Source organism: Hippopotamus amphibius, chromosome 9 (genome assembly GCF_030028045.1).
Source record: "Hippopotamus amphibius kiboko isolate mHipAmp2 chromosome 9, mHipAmp2.hap2, whole genome shotgun sequence".
NCBI classification, from domain to species: Eukaryota; Metazoa; Chordata; class Mammalia; order Artiodactyla; family Hippopotamidae; genus Hippopotamus; species Hippopotamus amphibius.
The window spans coordinates 18,805,160-18,819,978 of record NC_080194.1 but is presented as its reverse complement, the minus strand read 5'-3'; the positions used below and the strand labels follow the sequence as shown (position 1 = coordinate 18,819,978).

Below are 14,819 nucleotides of genomic sequence, written 5' to 3'. Positions count from 1 at the left end.
CAAGGTATTTAACTAAAAAAATTTTTAATTACTCATTCATTTACTGACAATCTACTGCAAAATTTTCATTCTCTAGAATTATCACATATTAAGTATATTCCTAAAAGGAAAAAGCTAAACAATTGGAAACTACAAACTTAAAAAGCAAAGTTAATTTCATATTAATAGTATGAAATGTTAAGTCCCATATCCAAAAATCCAGTTTGTAATATATTATGCTTTTGAAGTAAGTTCATTACTGACCTTACTATTGGAAACACACTATAATTCTGTACACAAAGTTCTAAAATAATATTGGACTATAGAAGCATCTTAGTAACATTTAAAAAATATACCTTGTAGGGTGGCATTTGATTTAAAAATTGTTTCCTGAAACAATAATCAGTGAGGCATATTTGTCCCCACTCTTTTGTTAATATGCTTGTCAAATTTTGAGGATTATTTTCCTTCACTTTGCATGAGTTAAAAGGTGAGCCTTCATGTTATTTGATTGAATAAACTTCTTGCGACAGCCTTCAAAAGGACACACAAAAGCTTTCTCCTGAGTGTGGATGCACACATGTGTACGCAAATTAAAAGACAGGGAAAATCGTCTTCCACACCCTTCAAAAGTGCACGGAAATGGCTTCTCTCCAGTATGAACCAGAAAATGTCTTTTTAGTTTTGCGCTCTCTTTAAGGCTTTCCCACATTTTGCACATACATGATCTCGGGGACTATGAACTCAGAGATGCTTTCTCAGGGATGCTCTATTCTTCAACTCTCTTATGCATCTGTTCTCAGGACAAACAATTTTTTCTGGAGTACCATATTCTTTATTTGTACTTAGCTTCATTGTAGTGCATTCTGTGAGCTGTTTAGGATCTGAAAAGTCAGTGCTGGGTATAACTCCAGGAGGAAGCTTCTTGCCTGTCATGTACTCAGAAAACTCAGCAAGCAAATTCTCTCCAACAATCTGTTGAGGAAGTTCTTGTTTTGCCCCCCTTTTCATGTATTCCAAGGAACATTCAAGAAATGAGCTTGCCGTAAGAACCTGTTGAGAAAGCTCTTGTTCTGGTCCTTCTTTCAGACAGTCAAAGGACTTAAGAAGTGAGTCCTCTTCCGTAATAGGTTCAGAAAACTCACCACTTATTATGCATTCTATGTAACAGTCAGAGAAGGAATCCTCTTCAACAACCCGAAAGCTAGTCTCATAGCACACATCCGCATCACATAAGGTCCACGTCATGTCAGGAGGTTCCTGCTGGACTGGCGGTGACTTGTCCCCACGGACAGCTCTTCCACCCAGGCCTTTCTGGCCAAGTGTCTTTTCCCTTTCCTTCAGTTGCTGGTCCGTGTTGTCCTGAGAGCGCCCTCCTTGAAAGTTTGCACCAGGATAGATCAACTACTTCTGGGTAGGAGTGATCTACGTGAGTTGTCTTCAGCAAGCACCCATGCTACCGTGAAGCACTATCTCCTATTCCAATTCCTTTCAAGGTAAGACGTAGAAGAAACTGCTCCCGGAGGCTTTCTATCAAGTTGCTAGAGTAATAGCGCAGAAACCAGAGTCATTTGTATTCAGACTTTGATAAATTTATGTTTTATAATCCTTGCTTGACAATTTATAGCTCTTCTTTTCAATTTTGGATGAAAAGCAATGGTTTAAGATTTTCATGATCATCACAGGAAATGCTCCAACAGAACCACACAATTAAGTAGTTTCCAGTATGATTCTATAAATTATCTTTCATTATTTTCTTCTAGTTGACTTATAAGGGTATGCAATTGTATACCAATGAGACTTTTCAAAATTACTTTCACATTTGTCTTTCTACTTCCTCTTCCATATGGTGGTTAGAGGCTGCTATTATTGGTCTTATTACTGCCGTTTAAGAGTTGGGAAAATAGAGGCACAGAAAAGTTTAAGCAACCTGCCTAATTTCATATAGTTGTTTGGTGGCAGACAAATGATGAGTGTCCAGGTGTTTTTGATTCCCAGTCCTTAAATCATTTCCCAGAGTCAGTTCTGTGGAATACCAGTGCCTAATAAATGTGAATAGGTATTTAAATAAAAATAAGTGTCCCAAGGTCAAATGAGTTTGAGAAACACTGCATGATATAATTCTATGGTTATCTTTAAATTTTCACAAAAGTCAGGAGATATTAAAAGGCCAAAGAAGTCCTATAATTTAAAAAAATGTTTAACCAGAGTATTTTCAACCAATTGGTCCATGAACATCTTGCAAACCCACTAATATTCTGCAGTACACAGTTTAGAAAGTGATACACCAGCTATACATGTAAGTTTTACTTTGGACATCACTATGCCTAATATATTTTATTTTTCACACAGTCTAGAAAATGCTACAGCTAAGAGTAAGAGTTTAACATTAGTTGACTAAGTGATAAAATCTATGATATAGGTATCTACAGGTAGAAGCTTAAACGTATGGATGTCAATTTATTGAAATCCCCCCAAAGAGAGAGAGGGAGACAGAGGGAGAAAGAGAGAATCTATTGAAAATTCAGCAATAGGTAGGAATACACATTGAGAAAGAATGCAATGATGTGATGAAATCAAATTAATAAATAAGTATTGAGTATATATTGAGTACCTACTATCTTCTAGATACTACAACACTTCCTCATTTAATCTGCTCTGACCTTTATGAAATAGGTAGTGTTGTCATTTAACAACTAAATGCTTTTTTTGTTTCTAATTGGTCAGTGTCCAGCCATCCTCGTTGTTAAATATTTCAACTATCACCCTAGGTAGAGAGAAATATAATCGGAAGAAATTGGACTTGAAATTCTAAGGTCCCAAAATTCTGTGAGTCAAGGACCAAGGACTTGCGCACCTTTATGAAGCTATCACTAGCCAGATATATGGAAATAACAACTCTATATTCTAAATTCTATATTCTAAATTCTAGTCTTGGGATCCCAATCATGTAGTCAAAATAGCAAAACCTTTCATCCCTAGTGCCACTTCGCTACACAAATTACTCCTCATTGGAGCCTGAGGCATCTCAAGAAGGTGGCAGCACTTGGCATGGTTGCAGAGTTAATATGAACCGAGATAATTTACAGTCTTTTTTTTTAAAGCCCTTTATTGGAATATAATTGCTTTACACTGTTGTGCCAGTTTTTGCTGTACAACAAAGTGAATCAGCTGCATCTACACATATATCCCCATATCCCCTCCCTCTCGAGACTCCTTCCCGCCTTCCCTATCCCAGCCCTCTATGTCATCACTCATCATCCAGTTGATCTCCCTGTGTCATGCAGCAGCTTTCCCCTAGCCATCTATTTTACATTTGGTAGTGTACATATGTCAATGCTACTCTCTCACTTTGATCACTGTCAGGCTAAATATTACCTACAGCTCATCCGGAGCTCAAAATGAAGTGATGGTTTGGCTTTGAGATTTGAAAAAATAAAAATAAAAAATTCAACAATGCTTTGAGATGACAGGGTCATCTTCTTTGAATTATCCATTCAATAAATATAACTAGATGTTCTGGGACTGAAGAATGTAAAACATTTGTTGCCATTCCCAAAAATACAGAGCAGTACTCACAGGTGTACTATGTCAGTTAGAACCCTTTCAACTAAATCAAAGCCCCATGTTCCCATTGGCCATTCATCATCAACCACTCACAGAGGTATCCATGCAGATTTCCCAGCTGTTGTAAAGTAACAGTTGATCTCTGCCAAGATCACATGAGGACTGAATTACTGTGAGTCATGATTTCCCCAGAACTGGTCGAACTCTTTCTTGTACAACCAGGCTCATATATCTCAATAACAGATTTTCTGACAGGGCAAGTCCAGGTAAACTTTGATACAGAAACATTCCTTGAAGTTTAATTTGGCACAAACTGACTCAGATTCTTCTGTTGCCCTACTGTATGATATTTAAATGATTTCCCATTGAGGGGAGAAATAGTCATTTGTCCCTTAAATACACACATGCAATAATCTATTGCTATTACTCTTGAGAGCTTAACCAGAAAGATTTAAGACTTGAATCAGGACATTCCATTTCTTTTAAGGCAGGAGGAAACTTCAATGACTTGTTTGGGCTTACTTCTACTGGCTTTCTCTAACTTGAGTCAAAATATTTTCTAGGGCAAGGTTTTGTTTCTTTTCACCGCTGAGGTCTAGCTCCACAAGTGGTACCAATGAATGAATTGTTGCATGTCTTTCCATTCATATCATGTTATTTGCTGGTTCTTCCTGCAGCTATCAGGAAGTTTGATTCACTTCCTTCATGAAGTCGTCCCCAGTTCACACCAGGCTTCTGTGGTTTTTTTTGCCTTTGCAGCAAGTGAAGAGTTTTAAGGACGAGGCCACAAAGTGGTGGTTTGTAATGTGCCTTCTTGTTTTACATACATTTTCTTCATATTTTCTTTCCCTCCAAGTCTAAAGTGGTTACCATTTTAAGTGATCTAGAACATTTGCTCTGGAATCAGAATTTCTACAGTCAAATCCTTTCACCTGCTAGATACTTTTTAACCTCGGGCAAGTTCTTGGTTTTTCCGTGCCGTAAATTCCTTACCTATAAAACAGTGATAATAGCAGAATCAACCAAATAGGATTATTATTATTATTAAGTGATATAATAGCACAAGCCCTTAGCACAGTGCCTGGGATAGTAAGTGTTCACTTAGAGATATTGGTACCATTGACAGCTTCTAGAAAATAGGAGGCACATCTGTGTATCACCTACCAACCAAAGAAGTCTAAGAGTAATAGAGTTAAAATCCAAAATCAAGCCTACCTTAAATCAAAGTCCGAACCATCTATATAGGTAGAGATAATACGTGTTCAAAAGACAAAGAAAAAAGTCATATTATAATAATTAATTTTCACATTCTACTAAATTTATGGCTGATTTATAGTTAGTGCTAGTGTTTCCAAATTTTACATTATTTTGAGTTATTTTCTCAAATTACCCCAATTTTTCAACCTGATAGTCCTGAGGCTGTATTTGATTTTAACACAAACGTACTTTTAAGGTGTTTGTTTATTTGTTTGTTTTGCTTTTTCAAGTCTACCTCCTGAAAATCTTCCTAAGATACTAAGATAAAAGGAGATGACTTGCCTTTGAACTTCCATACTTCTCCCAGAGCCTCCTCTGTTTCTTTCCCTTTGGGAGACAACTGAGTGATTATTCCAAGAGTCCCAGATAAGATGATGAGAGCCCAGAAGACATCAAACCCGCCCTATGATCCCTATTGTACCAGTAAGGAAAATGATGCCAAACAAAACTGATCAGTTTGCCTGAGGACTTATAGCCAATGCATGTAAGAACTCATTTAGGATTCCACAACTATGACCCAAATTGTAAGCTCTGAACTGTTCAGTTATTATCTCCCAAAGCATTAAAACTCAAGAAGAGAGAATCTGAGCACTAACTGTAAATATTTCATTTAGAACCTTGAGGTTTAACATGCCTGTGGGAGCACATGTGCATATGTGTGTATCCAAGCATCACTATGTGAGCACAGCCCTGCTCATCCCTGCTTTGCTGCTCAGAGGACCCATCCTTCCATGTTTGATCCATCCCCACTGTTTCATGTAAAAGAATTCCACAACACCTCAGATCTCTCTCCCTAACCAAGGACCAGATTATTTATTTAGATGAGAAAAGAAATCAAAACAAATTGCAAAGGTGATATATATCATAAATATAAAACTCTCTGGAACTATAACTCTTTTGTTACCTGCCTGATATGTCTTTATATTTTGTCTTATGTTTCTTGGCCTGCATGCTCTTTGAATGCCTCTTCATATGACAATAATAAAATAATAATAATATGATGACTAATATGATAATTTTGTGATATAATTTTCTGGAGAGAGATTAGAAAGATAAGCCAAAATTTCTTCTATCATTGTGGATCAAAACTTGTCTGTGCTTTTTTATTATGATTGATGTTTTAGAGAAGTTTCTTTCAGCTCTAAACAATTATTGCTAATTTCATGTAAATGTTTAACATGACTATCAAATTTGGAAAAGAAACATATCAAGTATTTTTTCATATGTGGACTGTCAAATTTTGGGGCAGTTCAAAATTTTTATTCAGTAAATGGCATTAAAACTTTTTAATTAATGATAATCCTTAACTAGTTTGTTTTGGATGTTTCCATTGTACTGTTGAAGTGTATGTATTATGTTGTTTTTGTCCATGTTAGTATTTCATTTCAAATTAATGAGTATCCACTTCTTTTTCTAATGTATTCATATGATTCATTCCACTTTGTTAATTTAATTATTGATCAAAATAATAGCCTATTCATTACCTACATTCAAGTTGTATCTCTTCTTAATAAGTTACTGCTTTAAATATAATGATAAAAAATTGTCACAATATACCTTTCAGTATCAGAATAATTTCTATTGATTGCATACAGTAAGAACTGGTTGAACTCTTTCTCGTACAACCAGGCTATGAAAAATAATTTCATTGTATGAGGCATTAATGATTTTATGCACTATACTATTGAGAATATTCCCAATAGGAGAGAACTTCACTTTAATTAGATGTTATTAGGAGCTGAATATGCAGCATTAAATATTATAGTTGATGATTTAAAACATTTCCTCAGACTAGATTCTGGATCCATTCATTTCTAAGCTTGTTTCTGCTCACTACTTCCATGCTTCCATTGCCCAGGTGCATCAGGAAAGTCTGTATCATCACACGGCATCTGCACCATTTAGCCTCACTACTGAGTGAGATGGCATCCGGGCAGTTAGGATTATTCCTACAAATCACTACTGCGCTGAGATAGTGAGCAATAACTTACTCCGTATACACGGAGGTGAGTGCGAGCCACTAAATGTATCCTTGGCTCAAGTTCCCTTTCGTTCGGGTATCCCCCAAATACCCAGTCACTCTGAAACCACCAGACAAGAAAGAGAGTAAAAGTGAGAATAGTAAGAGACAGCAGCCTTAAGAGATGATGCTTAACAATGTGTTACTATGTCAGCTTTACCAAGTGAGGGTCCCCAAAGCTGAGCATCATTAGATTCACAGCCAGTCCACCTCTGCTCCTCCCTATCCTCTCTATCCTACCTCCTACTTGGATGCTTCATTCCACAGGAAACTCTCATGGCTATGCATCTCTCTGTGCCCACTTTCCAAAACAACCTACCCCTGCTACCTCACCTGAATTTCCTGAACCTTCTCCTTTCAGATATTTCTTATTAGTGCCCTAGGGGTTTGCTCCTCAAAGTGTGGTGAATGGATCAATAGCAACAGGAGATTTTTAAAAGTTCAAAATCTCAGATCCCACACCAAATCTACTGAATCTGAATCTTTCTTTAAACAAGATCTCCAGCAGCATTTCATTCACCTATGGGTTTGAGAAACACATCCTAGGGAACACCCCCACTCCACCCTTGTCAATCCCATGGAGAATGAGAGAACACTCTTTTTACTCTAAATGTTTTTACCCATTGCAAACTCAATGCTCAACCAAACCCAGGTTTTCCCCTCACCCCTGAAAACATGCACATCACTACCCTTTCATAAAGAATGTCTCTACTTCTCAGTCTCTAAAAAGAAAGGACTGGGCTTCTTTCCAATTTGTGTCTTCTTCTAGACATCAAATCAGTTATCATCATTTAGTGACCAAGCAGGCACTTGGTTCGGTCTTAGAAGATTATCAGTACTATTAATTGTTTCCATAGATTCATTTGAACATTTACAGGTCCAGCACTGATATGACAGTTCTTATCCTGCGTCTCACTGTTGTCCATATTTTGATGATTTGCAAAATGGTTGACCTCATGTTCCCACTCAACCTAAGCCATAAGCCACATAAATATTATGTAATCATCTCAAGCAGACATTCTTGTCTCTCCAATTAGTTTTACATGTTTTGAAGGCAGGGACAATGTGAGTGCTGTGTTTGAGTCCTCATAAAGTAGAGCATAGGACTTGACACATTATAACTTTCAATTAAGTCTTCTTTGATGACTGAGAAACATTCAGGGCTGCAGAATTAATACATTGAATTATAATTCTTACTAAATATGATACAGAATCCAATATTTTATTGTCATTATTATCATCAAATGTGCATTTACCTCACACATTTTTACTGAAAAGAATAGTTTCCTGCCATTGTAGTGACTGTGTTATATTGCATTTTAATGCAGACTATTTAGTGTTATGAAAATGCCATGGGATCAGAAGTGCTGTTTTCCTAAATAGTCATCTACTAGCTGTGTGACTTGAATCCAGTTACTGACCCTCATTCATTCTATTTCCTTATGTGAAAGAGAATAATAATAAGCCAACCTCATGGGGTTGTTATGACATTTAATGAAATAAAGTATACAGGAAAAAGTCTAAAAACTAATAAAATTCTTGACATTTTTGCCACAATTCATTATTTTAAATTATGATCCTTGATATTGAAATTGAAATCATTGTTCTAATAAGTATGTTGGCATTAAGTACTAGTTTCAAAAGTAAATAACAACTGGGCTTCCCTGGTGGTACAGTGGTTAAGAATCTGCCTGCCAATGTAGGGGACATGGGTTCGATTCCTGCTCTGGGAAGATCCCACATGCTACAGAGCAATGAAGCCCATGTGCCACAACTACTGAGCCTGTGCTCTAGAGCCCATGAGCCACAACTATTGAACCCACATGCCACAACCACTGAAGCCCCCGTGCCTAAAGCCCGTGCTCCATGACAAGAGAAGCCACCGCAATGAGAAGCCCATGCACCACAATGAGGAGGAGCCCCACCCCTACTCGCTGCAATGAAGACTTAACGCAGTCAGTAAATAAATAAATAAATAAATATTTTTTAAAAAGTAAATAACAACCAAAAAGTTTTAAGTTTGGAATTAAGCCATGATTATATAGCTACCTGTACTTTCTACCCTCCAAGTGAGCCATGGAAATTTCAAAATTAACAAGGGAGTAGTGCAATGACTCGGATGACTAAGAAAGATTAAAATTCTTTTAAAAACAGATGTAGGGTATGAGCGTTTTGTAGTTTGTTCTTTTAAGAAAAGTTGTGTTGCTTGATGTTGGGAATGATGATGAAGCAATGCTCATATTCAGTTAGCTCTAGGCTTCTGGACTTTGCCAAGAAAGTTTATCAAAAACTGTACATAAGAGTTTTAGAAGTTGGACAATGGAAACAAGCAGAGAGAAAAGAAAAAGCAGCACACCGAACTTTTATGTCCCGCCAAAATTCATTATGTCGAAATTCTAACCTTCAATGTGATTGTACTAGGAGGCAGAGCCTTGAGAGGTGATTAGGTCATCAAGGTAAGGAGTGAAGCCCCCATGAATAGGGTTAGTGCTCTTATCAAACAGACCCCAGAGAGCTCCCTCACCCTTTCTGCCAAATGAGCACACAGGAAAAAGACAGCTGTCTATAAATCAGGAGGCAGGCCCTCACCAAACACTGAATCTGCTGGCACCTTGATCTTGGACTTTCCAGCCTCTGAATTATGAGAAATAAATTTTAGTGTTTATAAGCTACCTAATCTATGGCATTCTGTTATAACAGCCAGAATAGTGGAAGGAAGGAAGGAAGCAAAGAAGGAAAATAGGGAGGGAGGGAGAGTGGAAGGATGGGAGAAAGGGAGGAAGGGAAGAAGAAAGGAAATATACAGTGAGGACCAGATATGAGTGATTAGGCTAAATATATGTACCTTTCAAGTGTTATAATTATATACAGTCAAACAATTTGCTGATTTGGTCAGTATACATGTTTTAATCTCTATTCAAAAAGCCTTCCCTGAAAAGACTTGTATTTCCCAAAGATGTCTGCAATATCTCCCATCATACACGCTCACCTGGCACATGACCTTGCTGCTTCATAAAGGGTCAGCGTCTGTTACTCAAACCTCCCTGAATCTGGCCCAACCCCATGACTCTTTGAGCAATAGAATAAAGCAGATTGGTGCTGTGCCAATTTCTATAAAAGCTCTTAATACACCTGGCAGCTCTGTTTTCTGTCTCTAGGAAGACAGCAGCAATGTAAGAAGTGCATCACCCTCAGATTACCATACTGGGAAAAACCAGAGGGCTGAGGTTTCAGGTGGATGAGTAAAGAAGCCGTCTTGGAAGTAAATCCTCCATCCCCAGACACCACAGCTGCGCATCAGTTACAAACTTCCTGGATGAGTGCTTATAAAATTTATCATCCAGAGAATTGTGAGCAAAATAACCTTTGTTTTAAGTCACTGAGATTTAGGGTAGTTTTTCAGATAGCAAAAACTAACTTTAATAGACTCATATCCTAGGATATACAACAAATTTCTACAAATTAATGAGACAGATAAATACAAATTTAAAATGTGAAGACAACTTAAATAGGCACTTTATAAAAGATGATATCCAAAAGGCTAATAAACATATGAAAAGATACTCAATAGGCATCAGGGAATGCAAATTAAAATCACAAAGATATATTACTACATACCTGCCAAATGGCTAAAATTTAAAAGGTTCACAATACCAGGTTTGGGGAAGGTTGCAGACCAACTAGAACACACACACTGAAGGCAGGAATATAAATTGGTATAACCACTTAAGAACAACGTTTGTCAGTAGCTCCTAAAACTAAACCTCCATATGCTCTATGGTCCTATAATTCTTCTCCTGAGTATACCTAAAAAAACGTACTCTTATATCCACCAAAAGACATGAACAAGGATATTCACAGCAGCTTTAATCATAATCACCAGAAACTGAAAACATCCCAAACACGTCAACAGTAAAATGAATAAAGGATCATGGTGTAATATTCATATAATGAAATACTACTCAGCAATAAAATCACACATACAGATACACATTTATATCATGCCATATCATATCATTTTATGTTTCTGTTATCATACATTATACTTACCTATATATGCACAGATGAATCTCAGAGACAAATGTTGAAAGAAAGAAATCAAACTGAAAGAATATACATACTGTATGATTTCATTCATATGAATTTCAAAAACAAGGGGAATTATTCTGCAGTGATAAACACCAGAATAGTGCCCTTGATGGGTACACCCAAGAGGTGGAATGAAAGGGTCCATTAGGTCCCTCCTTTTGGTTCATGGGGTTTGAATTGGGCTAATCCCACCCCTGGTTCCAGGGATTGGCACCTAAATGAACTAACCTGATGATCTTTATTGAACACCTATGAGACATCCAGGCAAGTTCCCTACTCTCACAGAGCTTACCTTCTAAAGTGGCATGTGACCCATAGCTGTTGAGGTTGAGCTGAGATCCTGCTCTAGGTTTTTTTCTAGAACTGTTAGGAAAAAGGTGTGCTCTCTTCTGCTGGGCTTCTTGTGATATTAGGATACAAGTCTGGAAGCTGTCAGCCACATTCATGATACAAAGAAATAGACTAGCTGAAAATTAAGTCAGCATAGAGGAAAGCAGGTCAAAAAGGGGGAAAGAATCCATCAAAGCTGCAAATCAAGCCCTATTTCCAGCCATACTAGAAGCTGGACCTTTTGGTTATGTGAAGCAGTCAAGTCCCAGTTTGAGGTAGGTATTTTTTCAACTTGCAAACAAGAGATCTGACTAATTCTGTGCCCAAGAGTAAAAGCACCTTGAAAGGAAACATTTTAGAAATTAGTTGACCAAGAAGCCACACTAGACTCAAAAGTTTAATCCAACTTGAACCACCCATTGTACCATATAGCTAGGAAAGAGAAAAACAAGCCACAGACACTGGGTTTTGTATTGCACTAGTCAGCTCAAATCAGATCCTCTTCGCTTCTTTTGTGCCCTTTTCTAAAGGCCATCACACTCCCTCTAGATCTCTAACTTTGCTTTAGTTTTAATGTTTTGATCCATTTCTTTTCCTCTTTAAATCTTTGATTGGACTTGATTTATCCACAGGAACCTCAATTCTTCCTGAGAATATGAGTTTATCCTCTTTTCATTCTAGGATGCTTGGAGAAGAAAATCAAAACACTTCCCTGAAGCACATCCTTCCTGCCCTATTCTAGCTTTAGAGCATAAGGAGTGTTCCAACACTTACATATTTCTTCTTATATCTTCTTCTTTTCCTTACAGTAGGAGAGAGGACCTGGAAAAATCTTCCTCTTTTTGTTCCAGAAAGATAGAAGGCCAAAGAAGCCTCCCTTCTCTTTAGCTATCTGCTGCTGAGAGAACCCCAGAAGAGAAAAAGAAGTATTGGAAAGGAGATTCTTCCAAAGGGTTTTGATATCAAACCACTTGGGATCCTACAAGTAGACACAGTGGTAGTTAAGGCATACAGTGTCAAATATCTTCACATTCCACAAAATCACTGATTTAACTAAATTTGGCAATTTTATTAAATGTACTTGTATAAAAAATTTTCTGATTTTATTAACACATTGTGGTAGGTATTAGGGCTGTTCACAATTTGGGGCAATGGCTGGAGTGCACTTTCCTACTATTGACCTCCGATATGGCCAAATGACTTGCTTTGGCCCATGAAATATGAGTGGAAATAATACCTACCAAGGCAGAAACTCTAAGGCGCTAGCAGATCTTGGCCACATCATGTTTTCCCTCTGCCACAGAGCCTGGCAAAATTATAGATATTAGCTGCTTTGTCAGGCTACCTACGAGAGAAACATGAAACACCATGGAGGCAGCATTCCTAGATAGCCCACAGTGATCAGAGAGCAGAATACAGAAATAAACTCTTGTGGTTTTACACCACTTAGATTTTGTGGTTGTTGTATAATTCAGATTTCTCCAAAGAAACAAAGCCAATAGGATGTATATGGAGAAACTAATTTTAAGGAATTGACTCATGCAGTTGCGGGGTCTGGCAAGTTCAAAATCTGAAGAGCAGGCTGGCAGGTTGGAGATTCAGATAAAAGTTGATATTAGAGTCTTGGGTCAAAATCCATAGGGCAGGCCAGCAGGGTGAAAACTCAGCCAGGAGTTCTGTATGAGTGGGGAGGTAGAATTCCTTCTTCTCCAGGAAACCTGTTTTTGCTCTTAAGACCTTGAATAGATTGGATAAGATCTGGCACATTATGAAGGATTATCTGCTTTACTTAAAGTCAACTGGTTGCAAATGTTAATTACACCTACAAAATACCTTCACAACAACATCTGGAGTAGTATTTGACCAAACACCTTGGCACTATAACCTAGCCAAGTTGGCATAAAATTAATGATCATGGTTGTTTTTTACTATAATGCAATCCAGCTCTGATAAATACATTTGTTGTAGAACTCTTAGAAGTTAAAAAACAATGTTTAAAAATAGCAATTACTCCTATTTTACCATAGGAATCTGCTATAAATAGTTCAGTGTACTTTCTTGCAGTCATTTTCCTATAAAATAATTTTCACTCTCTATATTTAAAAAAATGGGTTGAAAGCATATTATAGTGTATTAATGAATCCTTTGGTACCTGAATGGTTTATATGACTAGAAAGCAATCCAGTATTTTTTTTTCATGAAGTGTTTACCCTTTCTTTTCTTTGTTTTTTTTAAGCTCTTTATTGGAATATAATTACTTTACATTCTTGTGTCAGTTTTTGAGGTACACCAAAGTGAATCAGCTGTATTTATACATTTATTCCCATATCCCCTCCCTCCTGCCACTCTCTCCAACCCTCCCTGTCCTGGCCCTCTAAGTCATCGCCCATCTTCAAGTTTATCATCCTGTTATGCAAGAACTTCACACTAGCTATCTATTTTACAGTTGGTAGTGTATATATATCAATGCTATTCTCTAACTTCATCCCAGCTTCCCCTTCGCCCCTCCCCCCAACCCCGTGTACTCAAGCCCGTTCTCTATAACTGCATCTTTATTCTTGCCCTGTCACTGGGTTCATCAGTACCATTTTTTTAGATTCCATATATATGAGTTAGCACACGCTATTTGTTTTTCTCTTTCTGGCTACTTCACTCTGTATGACAGTCTCTAAGTCTATCCACCTCATTACAAATAACTCAATTTCATTCCTTTTTATGGCTGAGTAATATTCCATTGTATATATGTGCCACATCTTCTTTATCCATTCATCTGTTTGATGGGCATTTAGGTTGCTTCCATGTCCTGGCTATTGTAAATAGTGCTGCAATGAACATTATGGTACATGTTTCTTTTTGGATTATGGTTTTCTCTGGGTATCTGCCCTGTAGTGGGATTGCTGGGTCATATGGTAGTTCCATTTTTAGTTTTTTAAGGAACTTCCAAACTGTTTTCCATAGTGGCTGTACCAGCTTACATCCCCACCAACAGTGCAGGCGGGTTCCATTTTCTCCACACCCTCTCCAACATTTATTGTTTCTAGATGTTTTGATGATGGCCATTCTGACTGGAGTGAGAAGATACCTCACTGTGGCTTTGACTTGCATTTCTCTAATGATTAGTGATGTTGAGCATCTTTCACATGTTTGTTAGCCATCTGCATGTCTTCTTTGGAGAAATGTCTATTTAGGTCTTCTGACTATTTGTGAATTGGGTTATTTGCTTTTTTGATATTAAGCTACATGAGCTGCTTGTATATTTTGGAGATTAATCCTTTGTCAGTTGCTTCATTGGCAAATATTTTCTCCCATTCTGAGGGCTGTCTTCTTGTCTTGTTTAGCAATCCAATATTATATGACCTTTGCTAACATCCACTGTATAAATTAATAAAAATAAACATTTTATTAAATATATACATACCACTTGCACAATAAATAATATTCATTTAACATATTAGGCTTTTCCAATATTTATCCCTTGACTACAAATTCAGTCATATTTTGTGTCTCCTAGTCACAAAATATGCAAATTAAATATACTAGATAATTCTAAATATTTTATTCATCTTTTCTCTCAGAC

At 37.2% G+C, this 14,819-nt stretch overlaps 1 pseudogene; it reads right to left on the bottom strand.

The window, feature by feature from the left end:
- Positions 1 to 448: 448 nt before the first annotated feature.
- Positions 449 to 14,819, bottom strand: part of LOC130860737 (zinc finger protein 42 homolog) — a 36,699-nt pseudogene continuing 22,328 nt past the window's right edge.